Source organism: Vombatus ursinus, unplaced genomic scaffold (genome assembly GCF_900497805.2).
Source record: "Vombatus ursinus unplaced genomic scaffold, bare-nosed wombat genome assembly UNPS02006986.1, whole genome shotgun sequence".
Lineage (NCBI taxonomy): Eukaryota > Metazoa > Chordata > Mammalia > Diprotodontia > Vombatidae > Vombatus > Vombatus ursinus.
In genome coordinates this window covers 1-5,977 of record NW_020946764.1, presented here as the reverse complement: position 1 = coordinate 5,977, position 5,977 = coordinate 1, and the positions used below count along the sequence as shown (strand labels likewise).

Here is a 5,977-nt window from a genome sequence, read left to right as displayed (position 1 = left end):
CTAAAATTCAAGTGTGACCACACTAATCCCTGCTCAGAAAGCTTCAAAGGTTAATGTGAAATAGAAGGCAGGGGTCCTTTGACCCAGTAATAACCACTGTTAGGACTATATCTCAGAGATTTAAAATTTTAAAAAAAAGGTAAAGGACCCATATGTACAAAAATATGTATTTTTTTGCAGTGACAAAAAATTAGAAACTGAGGGGATGCCCATCAATTAGGGAATGGCTGAACAAGCTGTGATATATAATTATGATGAAATGCTATTATGCTGTAAGAAATAATGAGTAGGATGATTTCAGAAACACCTAGAAAGACTTCTATGAACTAATGCAAAGTGAAGCGAGCAGAACACTGTATACAGTAACAGCAATATTGTATGATGATCAACTGTGAAAGACTTAGTTATTTTCAGCAATACAATTATCCAAGACAATTCTGAAGGACTTAAGATGAAAAATGCTAGCCACTTCCAGAGAAAGAACTGGTGGAGTCTGAATGCAGAACAAAACATACTATTTTTTTTTGCTTCATTTCTTGTGGGGTTTTTTTTTGGGGGGGAGGGGTCTGTGTTCTCTTTCACAACATAATATGGAAATATGATTTGCATGACTGTACTGCACATTATAACCTATACCAAAGGGCTTGCCTTCTCAATTGAGGAGGGAGGGGAAGAAGGGAGGGAATTTGGACTCAAAATTTTTAAAAATGATTGTTAAAACTTGTTTTTACATGTAATTGGAAAAAATAAAAATACAAATTTAAAAATTAGAAGAAATAGGGTTGGGTGGGAGGTGGAAGAAGGAAAGAAGAAGGAAGGAAGGAAGCTGTGGATACCAGGAAAGGCCTAATGCATAAGGTAAATGTTTAATGGAATCTTGAAGGAAATCAAGAATTTCAAGACAATTGCTAAAGGCATCCCAAAATAACCACTGCAATACTCTTCATGAAAGCAAAGAAATGGAAACAAATTTGATGGCCATTAACTGAGAACAGCTAAAAAGAAACCTCTACTATGAGATAGCAAAGAACTATTATTATGTAGTAAGAAATTACAAAAATGAAGAATGCGAACAAATGAAGGACAATTTGTATAAATTGATGCAGAGCAAAATTAAATAGAACCAAGAGAAATATGCAGTGACTACAATAACAGTGTAAATTAAAAAATAACCAAAAGGAAGTTGAAGATGAAGCAAATGAAAAGTCAGTTGAAGTCCTGCACAAAAGAAAAAACATTTCTTTCCTCTTAAGCCAAAGGAATACTAAAACAGAATATTATATGCACTTTTCAGACATGGAGCTGCACAAGAATTATAAGCTTAAATTCTCCTCTTCTTTTTAAGGTGTTCAGTGAAGACTGGTGCTAAAATCATTGCTTTTGTTAAAAAACAAAATGTTTTCTTTCTTAAAATTGGCTTTGACAAGATCTTTGCGTAGCCATATTTGTCTTTTTAGATACTTTCCATTTTCTTCTGCTTACAGGAATCATTTGTGATTGCATCATCAAAATTTAGTTCTTGAGAACTTCTCATCCTTTTTTTTGATCTAACTTTGCTTTAAGATTTTCAAACCACAGAATCCTACGTGTCTAGTCTATCTGAAGTCTTCTTCGAAATATAGGTTACTATGGCCAAATTCTAACGTGATCTCTAAGAGAGTATGGTGTCTTTCCCAAGGTTTCTACTCTATTTCAAAAGTCAATTCCTCTTGGTTGAATCAGGCCCAGAGGAGCCCTGTTTTCTCTACTGTCAGAGGGATGGATTTATCAACAACAAACACAAGAATTTACCAAATTCTCTGCTTTTAACAAAGGCCCCTCCAGCAGGGTTTAGAAAGCTTAAACTCATAATCTAACTACGTTTTGTTCCTGTTCCAGATCATCAGGAACATGCATCATCCATTTACTCTCTTTGGCTTGATAGCCTATCTGTTCCTACCATGTTTCCTCCCACTCTTTCAGTTCAACCTAATGTTCAATAGTTAAAACATTTATTATAAATCAAGTATACCAGAAGTTTTTAACTTCTTTAAAAGAAACTACAAGTTGAATTGCTGGGGAGAGGAATAGAGAAACTTCATGCAAATAAGATTCAGTATCATAATTATTCAAAGAATCTTTTTTTTTTTAAGAAAAACTAGCATTACAAACTTCAGTGACATCAAAATCATAATACTACCAAAGACAAACCTTTACTAACTTTTCTGTTTACACCTCTCCCTTGGTCACATTTTTTAAACTAACCCTTTTTGTATATTGTCCTGCCTTCAATGGATATTACCACACTACTTTTGGTGTTCATGTTACACTTATTATGTAAGCCCTGCCATTTTTTTTTTTTTTAACAACTAGATCCTATCTGAAGCTCAAGTTACATAAAAGTCTAGCAGGATCCTTGTTTTGTTTACCTCCTCAGTATGAGATAAGTATAACTCAGTTTATGAGCAAGCTGAAAAAGTTCTTTGCTGATTTCTCAGAACAAGCTAATGCACATCATCTCAGAGTGGCCTAGGACTGGAGTTAAATCCTAAAATGCCTGAGGTACTGGAAACAAATAAACTTTTGACTTTCAAGCTGTATCAGATCAATTCTTAATGGCAAATTTTTACGGGAGGTTAGGGATAGGAACTAGACTGTGATTTTATTGGTACAGCAAACTTCCAGGTGAGGAAACTCCCTCTACCAGTGCATGCTGGCACCTTCTCAGCAACTTAATGACTTAGGGATATACCAAGGGCACGAAGAAGGTAAGTGACTTACCCAGGGTCACACTATCAGTCAGACAAGCATTTACACATCCATAACTACTATGTACAAAAGGTAGGAACAAGTTTCCCTGGCAAATTTATACAAATTTCCAAGTTTCATCCACTACTCCAGGCTGCCTCTGATCCAGAGAAATAACAACGGCACTGGGAAGGTTGGGGTGGGGGAAGGGTTTGGAGGAAAAAAAAATGAAGCATCACTGGGAGGTGAGGTGGGTAGATCTGAAGACCTAGTGAACTCAAAGAGATTAACTACTATCAAATTATATACTTGTCAAATTTATAGATTCACAAAGCTGGAAGGGATAGCTAAAATCATTGGATGAGAATCAGGATTCAAAAAGATTTTGATAAGCTACATTGTACCAAATCTGAGGTGATGAAATTTAACAGGGATAAATGTGAAGGCTTATACTTGGATTAAAAAAAAAAATCAACCTTAAAAGTATAAAAGGAGGACCTTTGATTGGACAGCAGTCTGAAGAAGATCTAAGTGTTTAAAGGGACTGTAACCTCAATATGAATCAACAGTGGGACAATGGGGCATCTAGGTGGCACAGTGGATAGAATGCCGGACCTAGAGTAAGAAATGAGGGAACTTTAGACTTGGTATGAGGAAAAAACTTCTGATGTCTATAGGTTCTCCCCTCACTCTAAATCTTCAAGCAAAAACTGAATCGTCATTTGTGGGTACGTTGTATGGGGTGTTCTACGTCAGGTATGGGTTGGACTAGGCGACTTCTGAGGATCTTCCCAATTTATAGTCTGGATTCAAGGTGGAAGAGTGTTGCCCAAAACGAACGCTTCTCTCTCTTATTCTAACTACAATTTAAAAGTAACGTTGGGACAACAAGGTGGCACAGTAGATACAGCACCGGCCCGGGATCTTTCTCAGACAGATAACACTCATTAGCTGTGTGCCTCTAGGCAAGTCACTTAGCCCCAACTGCCTCACCAAAAAAAGAAAAAAAAAGTCACTCTCTCCTAAATCCTATTTAAATGCAGAATACGTGACTATGATAATTAAAAACAAGATTAACAAATGCAAACCTGACTTTTTAGTATGACACATGGAAAACAAACAAAAACATAATAAAATATGTGAAATCTATCTAAAGTTCCATAATATAGATTTTCATGGAAAAAATGTTAAAATTCGGTATTTTTATTGTCTTAACAAGTATTTCTGTTTCAAATAAGTATTTAGAAAAGGGTGGGGCAGTGGTGACAGGTTTTTTTTTAATGCTAGTTATGTAACTCATTCATACAACTATAAACAAAGATATAGAGAAATTCTGAAGAATTAACATAAATATGAACATTTAAACCGATTTCCCTTTAAATAGCTTACCATTTTCTCTTTTTTGTCAAGTTTTAGCTAGAATTGTGTGTGTGAAGCTGCTATACACCCCAAACTATTGAATATAAGATAAACCATACAAAATTATTTTTAATAAATCTTATTAGCCAGAAAAGATGAGAAAATAACTCTTAAGTTCTAAATATTCATATGTCCCTGACTTCTCCCAAAAGCCCATGAGTAAGTGACCTGGAGTTAGGAAAACCTGAGTTCAAATTCATCCATATTAGACACTTGCTAGCTGTGTGACCCAGGGCAAGTCACTTAATCTCTGCCTGCCTCAGTTTCCTCAAATGTAAAATAGGGATAATAATAACCCCTACCTTTCAGAGGTGTCAAGATAAAATGAGATGGTATATTTAAAGTGCTCTGAAAACCTTAAAATGCTATATAAATGCTACCTATTATTATTATGGACTTGAAGTCAGGAAAACCCAGCTTTGAATTTCACCTAAGACACATGCTAGCTGTGTGATCCCAAGCAAATGGTTTATGCTTTCTGGGCCTCAATATCCCTCATCAGTAAAATGGAAAAGGGGAAAAGAAGCTTGGACTCAACAACCTCTAAACTCTAATATTTCTTAAGCTCTGAATATTCATTATTATGACATATCATTTGTAATAACAGCAAAAAAAAGGTTACTTATATATCGAGCTTAAAGTTATTTTTCAAAAGGTTGCCTTCACACTTCAGCTGAGATACCTAGATATTGATCTCAACATACTAACTTCACTGTTGTGAATAGTAAAACCATGGGTGGGTAGGTAGGTAGTCTTCCACATACTCAGGAGGTCGAGTGTCTGGTCCAAGGTCTCGGTGCAATGAAATCCGATCACTAACAAAAGCATTAAAACAGTGTTTGGCTTCCCCATCTTCTTTTTCCTTTTGTTCTTCAGGACTTAAATGGTCAGGCTTGAATGGTTTCCCAGAAGCACCAGGGGCATTTGAGTCCTGAGGTGGGCGATCTAGAAAAGGCTTCAGTTCTGCCGCTGTGTAATATCCTTGCAAACAAGGTTTAACCCCAGCATTATTATTTTGTCTAACAGGGGCTTTTATCTGCAATTTGGGCATCACATCTTTAATATTGTTCACAGCTTCTATCATTAGATCAAACATATTGTTTTTGTTTTTATCAATCCCCGATACATCTTTGGAATCTTGAATGCTTACTTCTCTTTGCATTAAAATCAAAAACACCATAAAGAAAAAAATCACCGCACCAAACTTCCAGAGCTTTTTGTGGTGAAAAAGTTTTTTACAGAATAGTTTTATCAGTAGTCTTACGTGAGCCATTCTGACATTAACAGTTTGTCACTTGAAAAATAACAGTTATAACTTCCTCTATTACTTGTGTTCTTTATCATAGATTTGCTTGCCAAAAGGTTTCTTGAAATAGTAACACCTAGAAAGAACAATAGGCAGCATTAGTACATGAGCAGTCTAAAGACAGGTGAGGACACACATACATACACACACACCCCACCACCACCACCACCACCACCATATACTCTAAAGAATTAGTACATAAAATTGCAGGGGTGCCCCCTAATAATCATTTGTGTTTTGTTCCTTCTCAGTAATAATGTTTGTGAAACCTTTTTCATTTTATATAGAAAAGAATAAAATCATTTAACTTATTGCCAGCAGAGAATCCAGTTGAGCTAATTGTTGGGGACAAGGGCTCCAAAAGAAAGTATGTATTTGTGGGTACCAGCTAAAGATATGAAAAATAAGTAGATAAAAAGTCAACATACATTCCCAACCTTGGGAGGGACGGGCCATTATTATTCCCATTTTACAGTTGAGGAAACTGAGGAAGACAGAAGTTAAGTGACTTGCCCAAGGTCACAC

General features: G+C 35.8%; 1 pseudogene; it reads right to left on the bottom strand.

Annotated features, from left to right (window-relative positions):
* Positions 1–4,846: 4,846 nt before the first annotated feature.
* On the bottom strand, positions 4,847–5,524 carry LOC114033415 (annotated as a pseudogene).
* Between the last annotated feature and the right edge of the window lie 453 nt (positions 5,525–5,977).